This window comes from Bufo gargarizans, chromosome 3 (assembly GCF_014858855.1).
Source record: "Bufo gargarizans isolate SCDJY-AF-19 chromosome 3, ASM1485885v1, whole genome shotgun sequence".
Classification (NCBI taxonomy): domain Eukaryota; kingdom Metazoa; phylum Chordata; class Amphibia; order Anura; family Bufonidae; genus Bufo; species Bufo gargarizans.
The window spans coordinates 487,878,883-487,893,635 of record NC_058082.1 but is presented as its reverse complement, the minus strand read 5'-3'; the positions used below and the strand labels follow the sequence as shown (position 1 = coordinate 487,893,635).

The 14,753-nt window shown below is 42.4% G+C and overlaps 1 protein-coding gene across 2 annotated transcripts in view; it reads left to right on the top strand.

The window, feature by feature from the left end:
* LOC122932466 (WSC domain-containing protein 1-like) overlaps positions 1-14,753 on the top strand; it is a 271,635-nt gene that overhangs the window by 218,553 nt on the left and 38,329 nt on the right. The window lies entirely within an intron of this gene.

The following is a 14,753-nucleotide window of genomic DNA, read 5'->3' as shown; positions in this document are numbered from 1 at the left end:
GCAGCCTGTGGGAGCTGACGGGTTTCCTTTAAAGGGAGCCTGCAAGTTCTCCTGAAATATAGTTTAGTAAATATAGCAATATAGGAATTGTGAAGAATGTTTTCTTAGAACTTTGTATTGTTTCGTTCCTCCTTACTAGAAATCTATGAATAAATTGGCAATTATGTGTTAGGCTACTTTCACACTTGCGGCAGTGTGATCCGGCGGCAAGTCCGTCGTCGGAAATGCCCGCCGGATCCTCCGATTTGGATGTGATGCGGATCCGTCTCACAAATGCATTGCAAGAACGGATCCGTCTCTCCGCTTGTCATGTGGACAGACGGATCCGTCTTGTATTTTTTTTCAAATTTTTACTGGTCTGCGCATGCGCAGGCCAGAAGGACGGATCCGGCATTCCGGTATTTTGAATACACTACAATACATTCCTATGGGGAAAAATGCATTCAGACAAGTCTTAATTTTGTTTTCCGCCGGAGATAAAACTGTAGCATGCTACGGTTTTATCTTTTGCCTGATCAGTCAAAACGACTGAACTGAAGACATCCTGATGCATCCTGAACGGATTACTCTCCATTCAGAATGCATGGGGATAAAACTGATCAGTTCTTTTCCGGTATAGAGCCCCTCTGGACGGAACTCTATGCCGGAAAAGAAATACGCTAGTGTGAAAGTACCCTTACCAGTTGTGCTGTGTCCCCACACATTCTATTATTGTCCAATCAGTACTGACCATGTCAGATTGTGTAGGGACATACCCCTTTGATAGGAGCAGTGTTAACACCCAGTTGTTAATCAAGTCATACATTTTTTTTGAAGTAACACTAGAGGATTAGCACTATTCGGAGTTCAAGAAAAGAGGCTCCAGAGTTATTTCATTACTCAGATATATCAAAAGGAGATTCCTTAGTAGTCAATACCTTTAAATGGTTAACTGAAAAGATGATGACAAAAGCTTTCAAGACTATTCAGGTCTCTTCATCGGGGACTGTACGGTATAACACAGTATCTGAAGTCACATTTATATACAAATGTACATAGGAATAGTGAGGTAGATAAGACAAGATCAATATGAGTAGAGGGGGAATCAAACAATTGTAGCAGTAAATTGTTGTAGCAGTTAAGGAGTCTGAAAATGTTATTTTTTTCCTGATAGATATCTGGTCTATGAATGGTACAAGGTCCATTAATGACTAAGATGGTAGAAAGATATTTTTTACTAAAACAGAATTTCAGACTATACAGGTCCTTATATTAATATAATGCTTTTATTGTAAAAAAAATAATAATAATGTATCTATTATTTAACAAACTAAAGAAATCCAGCTTCAAAGCTGTTTATGATGGTACTCAAGGACTGTTTGACATTTGTCTTCATTCTAGGTTTTGAACCCCTGGTGCTACTCACACAGTCCTCATGCTATGCATTTACCAGGTGCACTACCATGCATCATCACAGCCTTGGGGGTACTTTGATGCAGTGTATCTAAATAAGGGTGGGCTGGGCTATCCTAAACACCCATCTAACTTAAAGGGGTTGTCTCACTTCAGTAAGTGGCATTTATCATGTAGAGAATTTTAATACAATCAACTTACTAATATACTGTTATTATCCATATTGCCTCCTTTGTTGGTTGGATTCATTTTTCCATCACATTATACACTGCTCGTTTCCATGGTTACAGACCACCGTGCAATCCATCAGTGGTGGTCATGCTTGTACTATATAGGTAAAAACACTAGCCTATGTGCACTCCCATGGTCCCGGCCAACAGAGAAGCTGGGGCTTTTTCCAATAGTGTTCAAGCACGGCCACCATTGCTGAAGGGTGGTTTCTAACCATGGAGACGATCAGTGTATAATGTGAAAAATGAATCCAGCCAGCAAAGCAAGCAATACGGACAATTGCAATACATTAGTAAGTGGCTTGCATTACATTTCTCTACATGATAAATGCCACTTACTGAAGTGAGACAGCCCCTTTAAGCAGTAGTCCGCTTTAGACCAAAGAACTATAAGATACATACCAGCATGTCACTAGCGACATTGCTCACCACCAGTTTGGTATATTATGTTTCATTAGTGACACTAATGAAAAAACAGTACACAGAGTATTTCCAAAGTATTTCTTGTCTAAGCACATGATAACATAAAGCTACCAAATACTGGGATATTGCTTTCTTTGGAATTTGCTAATATACATGTGTTAATGACTGACTTTGAATCTACTATAGCTAGCAGCTAAGGGCAGTTCAAATTGCTGCTGCAATCCATTCCTTACAACTTTGGACACTGCCAGTTTTACAGCAACCTATAGACAGGGCTTTATTAGTTGTCTGTGAAGTACAATAAACAGCTGCTGACAGCCGTAGTTGATGATGGATTGGCAACTGATGGAATTTTTTAAATTTCGGTTGCTACAGTAGTGTCAAATAGCAACATTTATTGACCTATATGTTTGCTAAGGGAGAAATACTTGCAGACATATTTCTGAGAAATGTCCTAATATTTATTGAATTTAGGCTACAATGGTTATTACATAGATATTACAATAAGATTTGCGACATCAGTGCACCCATCATTGCCCATATACATAGTTACATAGTTAATACGGTTGAAAAAAGACATACATCCATCAAGTTCAACCAAAGGATAGGTGGGGATGCGAATCCCAAAAGGAATTGAGACTCGGATTTCTACACGTTTTCATAAGCATTAATGTTTTTTTACTATTAAGAATTCATCTAAACCCTTTTTGAAACTGTCCACTGTTCCTGCTGTGACCACGTCCTGGGGAAGTCTATTCCACAGCTTCACAGTTCTTACAGTAAAGAAGCTTTGACGCTTCCGGAGACTGAACTTTTTCCTGTCCAATCGGAGGCAGTGCCCCCTTGTCTTTTGAGCGCATTTTACATGGAACAGTTTTTCACTTTATTTTTTGTATGGCCCATTTATATATTTGTATAGGTTAATCATGTCCCCTCTTAGACGTCTCCTTTCAAGACTAACTAAATTCAATTATTTTAATCTTTCTTCATAACTAAGACCCTCCATGCCCCTTATCAGTTTAGTCGCTCTCCTCTGTACTTTTTCCAGCTGCAGTGCATCCTTTCTATGTTTCCTTGCCTATTCACTTAACTCAACATATCCTAGGACGTGTGGTACAAGTGACTAGCTTTGCAGAAAATGAAAAAGAACTAAAAATGTGATTTTCAATACTCACAAAATGTCTATGTCATATGTGTTGCCATTCAGCAATGTGTATTGCAGTCTGTCAAGGGTTTTGCTAACGTGTTGCAATATTGTATTGAACGTGTGAGAAAATGGAGTCCTTAACAGTTTATACTAGCCATATCATAAAGTATTAAAAAAAAAAAGTGCTTATACACACTGAACCCCTCCTTGCTGTCATTTTGTGCAGTGGGGACCCTAGTTTTGTCTCAATGGCAGCGGTGGGGGATAAGTCAGTATAGGCACTTTAATTTATTTCTATACCATTTTCTGCCCAAAGGAACTCTATTTGATTGAGCTGGAAAACGCCTTTCACTAAATTCAAGCAAAGCTAAGGGAGGAAACATTGGGTGAGATTTATCATCTCTCTTGCGCCTGAAAAGTGGCGTTAAAAAGCTGCAAACTAACCATTGTCCCATCTCCCACTTTTTCACCTCCTCGCCACTTTTCTGAAAGGGGAGTTTGGTAAGGGTGGGAAGGGGTCGTGATCATTAGCCACAAACAATTTATCTTAATTTTTGCCAGTTTTCTGGCGCAATTGAAGCCAGCAATCTATGACAGCTTAGAGCTGTTTAGGCCCACGGAATGCTAGAAGATATGCCTCATTTATGACGAGGCCTGCATCCTCCAACAGTGCAGAAGATATCAAGTGCCAGTCTTTATAAATCTCCCCCACAGTGTGTTGTAATAGGATTTGCCCTAGAAGCAGTACTAGATGCTGTGTACTCCATGCCAGTATGAAATTGGAATAGTTTGATATCACAAATGATTTTGGTTACTCCATATTAACCCCTTCAGCCACCTTGACGTGCCGATATATCACGGTGGCTGAGATAATGTACGGAGCAAGCTACTGCGGTGAGCCCACTCCATATGTGGTGGGTGCTGGCTGTGTTGTACAGCAGGCACCTAACCACAATGAGTGGAAATGGTAATTGTGCTGAACCCTCCTGTCATTTAACCCCTTAGATGCCACGATCAACACAATCATGGCATCTGTGAGGTAAGGCACTCCTGCAGTGAAATTGCGGGAATTTGGTTACCATGGTAGCCTGGACGCTTCCATGGTAAGCTATCCGCTTAGATGTGTGCGAGGCACAGCTCAGCAGGGAGCATGTCAAAATCCCATTTACCCTAATAGAATCTCTGTTATGGTGAATGGGACAAGGGATAAAAAGTTCCTAGGTTCTAGCCCCCCCAAGGTGTTAAACGCTATCCTTATAAAAGTAAAAAACAAACAAAAAAAACAACTTAATTTTAATTAAAATATTAAAATATAAAATTTTAATTTAAATATTAAAAGTTTAAATCACCCTCCCCTTTCCCAATTTTACATATAAAAATATATAAATAAAAATATATATATACCATGTATTGCCGCACCTGAAACTGTCCAAACTATTAACCCTTTCGCTACCAGCGATCGCTGGAGCAATGTGTTAACATGGCACCCGCTTGCACATGCAGCGGGCATCATGACCGGTAGGTCGCTGCTGTTTAAAACAGCAGAGACCTGCGGCCAATTGCCGAAACCAGCAATAATATGCTGATCGACGTAAATAAAGGCTTTAGATGCCATGATCATGTGAGATCACAACATCTAATGTAAGCTTCCGGGAATCCTACTGACATCCCCTGCGGCCAATGGGGATGTCAGTAGTTGCTTTGAATTCACAGACGAGACCCACAGCATTCATGCTGCAATTCTTATTTTAGCCAACAGATGGCAGGCCAACATAAGAAATGAGCAATAGACAGTAAACTCATTTTGAAAATACATGATTATTCAAAATTAAAAAAAATATATTTTATAGGCTCATATATGAGCTTCAAAGTCATTACAAAAAAATTAAAAAAAGTTGTCAATTTGTGGCCAATTTGTCATTTTTTCATTGCTTCTCTTACCCAAAAAAAAATGAAATCAAATGTGATCAAAAAGTCACACACACTCCAAAATGGTATCTAAAAACTACAGATTGTCGTACAAAAAATGAGCCCCCACACTGATGTGGTATCATTGTAATCACACTGACAAAGAGAATGAAGGGCATGGGTCATTTTTGCCACAAACAAAATGCTGTGGGAACAAACCTAGAAAACTGAGTTTTTTTTCTCAAATTCCACCCCATTTGGAATTTTTTTTACTGCTTCCCACTACATTGTATGCCATAATTAATGGTGGCATTGCAAAGAAAAACTTGTTCTGAAAAAAAAAAAAAAAAGAAAACCCTCATACAGCTATGTGAACGAAATATAAATATGGCTCAAGGAAGATATGGAAGAAAAATGAAAACGCAAAAATAAAAAAAACCTTTGGTATCCTAAGGGTTAATATATATATATATATATATATATATATATATATATATATTTTTTTTTTTTTATTCCTGTGCGGTTAATGCCCTAATGGTAAAAACAATAAAAAAATATAATGAAAAACACGTAATTCGCCAATTTTAGTCGCCTTTCCAGCTGCAAATTTTTTTATAACAGTGGTAAATGAAATGGTGCCCTTAAAAAAATGCTACTTATCCTAAAAGTAATGTGAACGGAAAAGTAAAAAAAAAAGTTATGGCTATTGTAACGTGAAGAGGAAAAATATAAAAATGCAAAACCAAAAATGGGCCCAGTGCTTTAGGGGGTAAAGTTGCGCCACAGCATTTGCGAAGCAGCTTTGCTTTTGTCCTCACATCAAAACTATTGATTTGTTAAATAATGGCTAGATGACACATTACCAGTCCTCCTCCATGTTTTCTACAGATGAAATACTCATGCACAGACACACGTCAGAGCCTCCCCAGCTACAGTATTTAATAATTCATGCTTCTCTAGGCATAGCTGCTTGTTCTCTGAATTATACGAGTTCAGCTGAGCCGGAGCTTGGATTTCTTGTACTGCTGGGGAAAAAAAATGCTTTGACTAATAAACAATAGGAGTGGGTCACAGGTCTCTTGTTATTTGAACACGTTGAAACATAAAAATGGGCTTCATGTTTTGAAATGATGTGTTGATGACCCCAATGAAGCAGTCCATCCTCTAAATATAATTCTCTCCATTGACTGCAAAATACTGAAAAATATTTAGTGCAGACATTACATGTATAGCAGGTGCGTGCTTGTAATTTCAGCTCAGACTGAACACTTATCTCAAGCTAAAAGCTAACGAAATGAAAGTCATAATTGAAAGCAAATATTTAACTTGCTTTCTATTTGAAGATGAAAAAAAAACACATATGCCCCAACATATCAGTGAACAAATATTACCTCCTTCAAAACTGAGCCTGTTTTAAGCTTTCCGACTAGGCCATGTGTCACTTTATGTGGCAATAACTAGTGATGGACGAACATCGGCCGTAACGTTTCGCAAACCACGCGTTTGCGGCAGTCCCCATTCACTTTAATGGCAGGCGAACCTGAAAAACCCTCAGGTCATATTTGCAGACACCAAATACTTACTAGAAGTGCACAAATAGTCCCACAACATGGACAGAGACATACCAGAGAGGGATTAATGGCAAAAAATTTCGCAAAAAATATGTATTTAGGGGGCCATTTTTATGGGTCTTAAAGGGAAACTCTGAAAAATATGCCCTGCTGGAGCCTAGAACATTTTTATTTTAGGCCACGGGAGTACAGACCCCAAAAATGAGGGATTCAACTGACAAAAGAACAAGTGATTATGTGGCTGAAGGTACATTAGGCGGTCACTGAATAACAATTTTATTGTAGGCCAGTGGAGTAGAGGCCCTAAAAATTAGGCATTCACCTGACAGAAAAGAACAAGTGATTATGTGGCTGGAGGTATATTAGACGATCAGTGGATAACAATTTTATTGTAGGCCAGTGAAGTACAGGCCCAAAAAATTAAGTATTCACCTGACAGAAAAGAACAAGTGATTGTGTGGCAGGAGGTACATTAGGCGGTCACTTAATAACAATTTTACTGTAGGCCAGTGGAGTACAGGCCCCAAAAATTAGGCATTCACTTGACAGAAAAGAACAAGTGATTATGTGGCTGGAGGTATATTAGACGGTCAGTGGATAACAATTTTATTGTAGGCCAGTGGAGTACAGGCCCCAAAAATAGGCAATTACCTTACAGAAAAGAACAAGTGATTATTTGGCTAGAGGTACATTAGGCGTTCACTGGCTAAAATTTTTACTGTAGGCCAGTACAGGCCCCAAAAATTAGGAATTCACCTGACAGAAAAGAATGTGTGATGATGTGACCAGAGGTAAAATTGGCGGTCACCGGCTAAAAATTTTACTGTAGGCCAGTACAGACCCCAAAAATTAGGCATTCACCTGACAGAAAAGGCATTTTATACTGCTGTATATACATAAGACAAGGACCATTCTTTACTCCGGGTGGTGGCGGATATGTGTGGCATGAGGAAATTAAATTACACGTGGTCGTTGAATTCCTCTGAGATCCATGCCTCATTCATTTTTAGAAATGTGAGGTAGTCCACACTGTCGTGAGCTAGGCGAGTGCGCTTATCGGTCACAACCCCCCCTGCTGCACTTAACGTCCTTTCGAACAGGACACTTGACGAGGGGCAAGCCAAGAGTTCCATGGCAAATTGTGCCAGCTCTGGCCACAGGTCAAGCCTGCACACCCAGTAGTCCAGGCATTCCTCGCTTCTCAGAGCATCCATATTGGCCGTTAACATGATGTAATCGGACACCTGTCGGTCTAGGCGTTTCCTAGGGCTGGATCCGGAGGGCAGATGTTGATGGGTTGGCTGCAAGAATGATCTCATATCCAAAGTGACCATCTTCAAACCGCCCTCTTCTTGCCGACGCGGTAGGATTGGTATCTGCACCTGTTTTGCTGTGGGTGGAAATTCCTCTGCCAGCGCCCGCAACAGCAGAGTGCAGAATCTCTCGCAGCAAGGCCTGGAAATGCTGCATTCTGCCAGCCCTCTGTGATGCTGGTAACATGTCCGCCATTTTGTGTTTCTACCGGGGGTCTAAGTACGTTGCCACCCAGTACTGGTCCTTGCCCTTTATGCTTTTTATACGGGGGTCCATCTTCAAACACTGGACAATAAAGGCCCCCATTTGCACTAATGTGGCAGCAGTGGAGCGCCCTGGCTCCTGCTCCTCGCCCAGGAGAATCTCATCCTCGGTTTCCTCCCCCCAGCCACGGGCAACACCAGGGATCCCTGAAAAGTTTAAAGCCCCCTTCAAAGCCTGCTCTTATTGCTCCTCCTCCTCCCACCATCCTCCTCTGACTCCTCTTCACACTCCTGCTGACTTGTCTCAGATGGAGTATTTCCCCCTCAGAATTCATTTAGCATTGCGATTTCCTCAAATTCCAGCTCCCACTCCTTGATGGCTTGATCAAAGACACGACGCAATGCACGCTCCAGAAAGAAGGCGTAAGGTACGATGTCACTGATGGCACCCTGGCTGCGACTGACCAGTTTGGTGATCTCTTCAAATGGCCACAGAAGTCTGCATGCGTCGCACATGAGCAGCCACTGGCGTTGTGAAAAGAAACCAAGCTCTTCAGAACCTGTCCTGCTACAGAGTTCGTACAGGTAGTCGTTAACGGCACATTGCTGCTGGAGCAGCCTATCAAGCATCTACAAGGTGGAGTTCCAGTGCATCTGGCTATAACAAATCAGACGTCTGACGGGCAGGTGGTGTCGCCGCTGTAAGATCTTCTAAAATGGCCAGAGATTTTCCTGGCCTGCCGCAAGACGTCCTGGACCCCGGGGTATTTGGCAACAAATCACTGCACGACTTCAGGATGTGTGCCATGCACAGCACGTGTGTCATTTTGCCCTGCTATAACATGCTCAGCAGATTGCAATGTTGTCGCACACCACTTTACCAACTGGCAAATTAAGCGGGGTTAGCCACTGATCGGCCAGTGACTGCAGAGCTGAAAGCAGTGCAGGACCTGTGTGTTTCTTGGCTTCCAGGCACAACAGCCGCAGCACAGCATGGCAACGTCTCACCTGACACTTCGAATCGGTTCTTGGGGGGCGCAGTGGAAGAGGCGGTAGCAGTGGAAAAGGAGTCAACCGAGGAGAAGAGGGAGGATGGAGTAGGAGGAGGAGAAGAAGATGCAGGTCAGCATGCAATCCGTGGAGCTAACACCAAATCCACACTGGTGCCACGGGTTACCGTATTTTTTGCCCCATAAGATGCACCTAGGTTTTAGAGGGGGACAATAAGCTCAGACCCCAACGTAAATGACCCCCAATCAGTCCTCAGATAAGAGCCCCATGCCTCTCTTCAGCCCCCAATAGCCTCATATAAGCGCTTCATTAGTATGTGCCCCATAAGACGCAGGGGCATTTTCCCCCTTTTTTGGGGGGGGAATGCGTCTTATGGGGCAACAAATACAGTACATGCTTTACGGCGGTCAGAAGGTTCACCCAGTGGGCAGTAAAAGTTATGTACATTCCCTGCCCGTGTTTGCTAGACCACGTGTCTGTGGTCAGATGTACAGGTTGGGCCATTTATATGGATACACCTTAATAAAATGGGAATGGTTGATGATATTAACTTCCTGTTTGTTCCACATTAGTATATGTGAGGGGGGGAAACTTTTCAAGATGGGTGGTAACCATGGCTGTCATTTTGAAGTCGGCCATTTTGAATCCAACTTTTGTTTTTTCAATAGGAAGATGGTCATGTGACACATCAAACTTATTGGGAATTTCACAAGAAGAACAATGGTGTGCTTGGTTTTAACGTAACTTTATTCTTTCATTAGTTATTTACAAGTTTCTGACCACTTATAAAATGTGTTCAATGTGCTGCCCATTGTGTTGGATTCTCAATGCAACCCTCTTCTCCCACTCTTCACACACTGATAGCAACACCGCAGAAGAAATGCTAGCACAGGCTTCCAGTATCCGTAGCTTCAGGTGCAGCACATCTCGTATCTTCACAGCAACCATCACCAACCATTCCCATTTTATTAAGGTGTATCCATATAAATGGCCCACCCTGTATATTGGCACTGACACTGTGTGCCAGAGATATATTCACTTGCTGCAGAACATGACCATATAGCTCTAGGATGCCCTTCTGGAAGAAATATTTCCTTCTGGGGACTTTCCATTGCAGTGTGCCAATAACCACAAATTTTATAAAGGCCTCCGAGTCCACCGGTTTATATGGCAGTAGTTGGCAGGCTAGCAGTTCTGACAAGCCAGCGGTTAGCCATTGTAGAAGAGGGTTATCTGGCGTCCTCAGCTTTTTATGCTCAAACATTTGGGCCACAGAAGCCTGCCTTCTGCCAGATGAAGGTGACGATGGCACGGTAGAAGTTGGAGTGGAGAATAAATGGGAGGAGAGAGAAGAAAAAGGAGAAGAGGCAGGACGTGCAGAGCTGGGGGTGTGGCTTTGTGGGTTCTGACGGCATTGCTCCGACTGGGCTCGGTTATAGGAGGCGAGGTGCCTTCTTAAGGTTATCGTCCCTAGGTGAGTGTTGGGCATGCAGAGCCATGTGCCGGCGTCCTGGGAGCACAAGATATGACTGTGCATGGTGGATGGCTCGCTCCAGATACATTTGCAGTCTGCTTTTTGCCTCCTGTACACTGCGAGTTCTGCCTGTTTCTCCTCCATCTCCTTCCTATCTGCTGCTCCGTCTCTCCCTCTAAACTCCCCTCCTCTTTCTCTCTTGTGGGCACCCACTTGATGTCCATAGACACGTCATCATCGTTACCTTCACCACCACTGACATTAGAGAACTCTGAGTAGGCAGCAACAGCGGGGACCACCCTCCTTGGGCTGATCTTGGTACTGTCGTCACACCGCTGGGTGGCTACCTCCTCTTCCTCATCCGATTCCAAGAATTGCTGTGCATCGGTAAGGTCTGGGAATGGATGTAAAAATAATTCCTCTGACTCGAGTGGAGGGGCTATGGTGATGGTGTTAGTGGTAGTAAGGAGTGAATAGGGTGCAGATACAGAAGGCTGAGTGAGCCACTCAACCAACTCTGGTGCGTCCTTTGACATAATCACACGCACCTTCTCCAACTTCTCACTTAAATTCCGGCCTGGTGCACTTGCCCGACCCCTACTACCCCTGCAGAACTGCCTGCCTCTTCCTCTGCCTGTCATTTCCAAAATTACCCTGTGCCAAATTTCCTGGAGAAGAGCAGTATTTGTTGAAGCAAGTATACTGTAGGCCTCAATAAATATTTGGTGGAAGCTGGGATATCAAACCCCTTAAGCAGTATTTTGTGGTAGCAGGTGTATTGCAGGCCTCATTTAATATTTGGTGGAAGCAGGTATATCATCCCCTTAATCAGTATTTTGTGGAAGCAGGTATATCCCAGGCCTTAATCAATATTTGGTGGAAGCAGGTGCAAACCGGATTCCAAAAAAGTTGGGACACTATACAAATTGTGAATAAAAACTGAATGCAATGATGTGGAGGTGCCAACTTCTCATATTTTATTCAGAATAGAACATAAATCACGGAACAAAAGTTTAAACTGAGAAAATGTACCAGTTTAAGGGAAAAATATGTTGAATCAGAATTTCATTGTGTCAACAAATCCCCAGAAAGTTGGGACAAGGCCATTTTCACCACTGTGTGGCATCTCCCCTTCTTCTTACAACACTCAACAGACGTCTGGGGACCGAGGAGACCAGTTTTTCTCAAGTTTAGAAATAGGAATGCTCTCCCATTCTTGTCTAATACAGGCCTCTAACTGTTCAATCATCTTGGGCCTTCTTTGTTGCACCTTCCTCTTTATGATGTGCCAAATGTTCTCTATAGGTGAAAGATCTGGACTGCAGACTGGCCATTTCAGTACCCGGATCCTTCTCCTACGCAGCCATGATGTTGTGATTGATGCAGAATGTGGTCTGGCATTATCTTGTTGAAAAATGCAGGGTCTTCCCTGAAAGAGATGACGTCTGGATGGGAGCATATGTTGTTCTAGAACCTGAATATATTTTTCTGCATTGATGGTGCCTTTCCAGACATGCAAGCTGCCCATGCCACACGCACTCATGCAACCCCATACCATCAGAGATGCAGGCTTCTGAACTGAGCGTTGATAACAACTTGGGTTGTCCTTGTACTCTTTGGTCCGGATGACATGGCGTCCCAGATTTCCAAAAACAACTTTGAATTGTGACTCGTCTGACCACAGAACAGTCTTCCATTTTGCCACACTCCATTTTAAATGATCCCTGGCCCAGTAAAAACGCCTGAGCTTGCGGATCTTGCTTAAAAATGGCTTCTTCTTTGCACTGTAGAGTTTCAGCTGGCAACGGCGGATGGCACGGTGGATTGTGTTCACTGACAATGGTTTCTGGAAGTATCCCTGAGCCCATTCTGTGATTTCCTTTACAGTAGCATTCCTGTTTGTGGTGCAGTGTTGTTTAAGGGCCCGGAGATCACGGGCATCCAGTATGGTTTTACGGCCTTGACCCTTACACACAGAGATTGTTCCAGATTCTCTGAATCTTCGGATGATGTTATGCACAGTTGATGATAGATACAAAGTCTTTGCAATTTTTCGCTGGGTAACACCTTTCTGATATTGCTCCACTATCTTTCTGTGCAACATTGTGGGAATTGGTGATCCTCTACCCATCTTGGCTTCTGAGAGACACTGCCACTCTGAGAAGCTCTTTTTATACCCAATCATTTTGCCAATTGACCTAATTAGTGCTAATTGGTCTTCCAGCTCTTCGTTATGCTCAAATTTACTTTTTCCAGCCTCTTATTGCTACTTGTCCCAACTTTTTGGGGATTTGTTGACACCGTGAAAATTTGAATCAACATATTTTTCCTTTAAAATGATACATTTACTCGGATTAAATGTTTGATCTGTCATCTACGTTCTATTACAAATAAAATATTGACATTTGCCATCTCCACATCATTGCATTCAGTTTTTATTCACAATTTGTTTAGTGTCCCAACTTTTTTGGAATCCGGTTTGTATATCAATTTCCTTAATCAGTATTTTGTGGAAACATGTATATAGAACCCCTTAATCAATATTTAGTGGAAGCAAGTATATCGCACCCCTCAATCAGTATTTTGTGGAAGAGGTATATAGAACCCCTTAATACATTTTTGGTGGAAGCAGGTATATTGCACCGTTCAATCTGTATTTTGTGGAAGCAGGTATATCACACCCTTTAATCAGTATTTTGCAGAAGCAGGTACATCGCACCCCTCAATCAGTATTTTGTGGAAGCAGGTGTATTGCAGTGCTCAATCAATTTTTGGTGGAAGCAGGTATATCGCACCAATCCAATCAGTATTTTGTGGAAGCAGGAATATAGAGCCCGTTAATCAATATTTGGTGGAAGCAGGTTTATCGCACCCCTCAATCTGCATTTTGTGGAAGTAGGTGTATCAAACCCCTTAATCAGTATTTTGTGGAAACAGGTATATTGCACCCCTCAATCAGTATTTTGTGGAAGCAGGTGTATCGCAGGCCTCAATCAGTATTTAGTTGAAGCAAGTGTATCGCAGGCCTCAATTAGTATTTGGTGGAAGCAGGTATATAGAACGCCTTAATCAATATTTGGTCCCATAGGAGAAGGTGCCTTAAGAAGATTAGGGTGTCTTTATACAAGACAAGTTTAGGTCCTGGGCTGCAGCGGGGATCATGTCAGAGAGGGCAGAAAAGGGCAAGTGGGTTTGAGCCTCTGAGACAACAGGGGCAGAAGCTGGGTGAGTAGTGTGTCACTCTTACTGCAACACTTTTCATTGCATTTATCCAAAAATAGTAAGGCTGTCCTTACATGGTCAGGTTTTGATCAGGTTTTCAGTTTTAAAGCTAAAACCAGGTGTGGATGGTAGAGGCAGAGATAGTATAAATTGAAGATTCTATTTACCCTTTTTTTAACTCACACCTGGTTTTTGATTCAAAACTACTAGGGATGAGCGGACTCGGGGATGTTTGGGTTCGGCCGAACTTCGGGTCAGAGTTCGGGTTCGGGATCCGAACTTGACCCGAACTTGAACCCGAACATCATTGAAGTCAATAGGGACCTGAACTTTGGTGCACTAAAATGGCTGTAAAATAGTCATAGTAAGGGCTAGAGGGCTGCAAAAGGAATTAAAATGGGGGTAAGAGCAGGACAATTGCCATGCAAACAAATGTGGATAGGGAAATGATTTAAAATAACATAGAATATAAAAAAAAATCTTGAACTAGGAGGCGGAGGTCAAAGTGGAGTAGGAGGTTGAGGAGACGGTAGACGTGGCGGTGTAGGTGGAAGCGGCAGTTGAGGAGGAGGAGATAGCCAAGACTGTTTGTTTTTTGTTTTGCTTTTCCTTTATTTATTTTTAATTTGGGAAGGCCCCAAAGCATTGGAAAATGGTGCAAGACCGCAACCTCCAAGCCACTTGTGAATGACTGGCTTGATAACCGTGGAAATGATTCCTCTTCCTCCTTCTCTTTGTCCTGTGCCACATCCTCTTCCATCATTGCCCAAAGTGTTTTTTCAAGGAGACATAAAGTTGGGATAGTAACACTGAGGACAGCATCATCGGCACTGGCCATGTTGGTGGAGTACTCGAAAC